General features: G+C 40.2%; 1 non-coding gene across 1 annotated transcript; it reads right to left on the bottom strand.

Moving 5' to 3' along the window:
* Positions 1-756: 756 nt before the first annotated feature.
* LOC122099572 lies at positions 757-863 on the bottom strand. Its single transcript, XR_006145962.1, has one exon. It is a non-coding gene; the product is annotated as a U6 spliceosomal RNA (small nuclear RNA).
* Between the last annotated feature and the right edge of the window lie 456 nt (positions 864-1319).

Consider the following 1319-nt stretch of genomic DNA (forward strand, 5'->3'; position numbering starts at 1 on the left):
CCAACACACACGCATGCACATGCGTTCACGCGCACACATTTTTTCCCTTCCCCTCCCCAAATTAGAGAAGCGTAAATACAAGAGGCAGATGCACCAAATTCAAATACAGAGAAAACAAGGGTTATAGCGTGGGGGGAGGAACATACAAAGAAACGAAAATTCACATCGCACATTATAAGTACGTTAGAAACAATAGCAAGAAACAAAAAACTACTTGTTTCCCTATCGTGGGGTTCAATTCCCTTAACATTATCATTTCTGTTCATATGCACATAGCTTTTGACCTTGTCTGCTTAACCCAGACATATATTCGTTATTGAAAATAAGGGAAACCATGGGACCTTTTTCTTTGGACTTGGCTTACTTCATTTAATAAATTTTTTTCCAAGTCTTTCCATTTCCTAACAAATGGGACAATGTCATTCTTTCTGATGGAGGCATAGAATTCCCTTGTGTATATACATCACATTTTCTTGATCCATTCATGTAGTGGGGACAGCTGGTTGGTTCCATATCTTAGCTATTGTAAATAATGCTGCAATAAACATAGTGGTGCTGGTAGTTTTAGTATGGTCTTGTTTGTGATCATTTAGTAAATCCCCAAAAGTGGGACTCCTGGGTCAAAGGGGAGCTTTATGTGGAATCTTTTGAGGAACCTCCATAATGCCTTCCAAAGTGGTTGAACAAGTTTACACTCCCACCAAGAATGTTGTATGGTTCCCTTGTGGCCACATTCCCTCCAGCATCTGTTGTTGTAAAAATATGGAACACACCACGAATTTGCATATCGTCCTTGCGCAAGTGCCATGCTACTCTTCTCTGTATTGTTCCAATGTTAGTGTATGTGTGGCTGAATTGAGCACAGAATATTTTTTATATCAAAAGTGCAATTGTGGGGGCTGAGAAGGTGGCTCAGTGGTAGAGCGCTTGCCTTACATGCATGAGGCCCTGGGTTCGATTCCTCAGCACCACATAAGCAAAAAGAAAAAAGCTGCAAGTGGCGCTGTGGCTCAAGTGGTAGAACTCTAGCCTTGAGCTGAAGAGCTGAGGGACAGCGCCCAGGCCTAGAGTTCAGGCCCCACGAATGGACCCCCCCAAAAAAAGTGCAGTTGGATTTTATTAAACTAGACAATTCAACAAAAAGTAAGTTCAAAAGAATTGTCATGAAATTTTAGAACCATATATTTCTTACATAAGCACAAATTTAAGAATAAAGTCAAGATTGACATGTCAAAAACAAAATAATTCCAGATATTTGTTGCTCAAGAAATGTGTAGGAGGGGGATTCAATTATTCTATACAAGGCACCTGTCATAATG

The sequence above is a fragment of the Dipodomys spectabilis genome, unplaced genomic scaffold (genome assembly GCF_019054845.1).
Source record: "Dipodomys spectabilis isolate Male_0828 unplaced genomic scaffold, ASM1905484v1 ptg000520l, whole genome shotgun sequence".
Lineage (NCBI taxonomy): Eukaryota > Metazoa > Chordata > Mammalia > Rodentia > Heteromyidae > Dipodomys > Dipodomys spectabilis.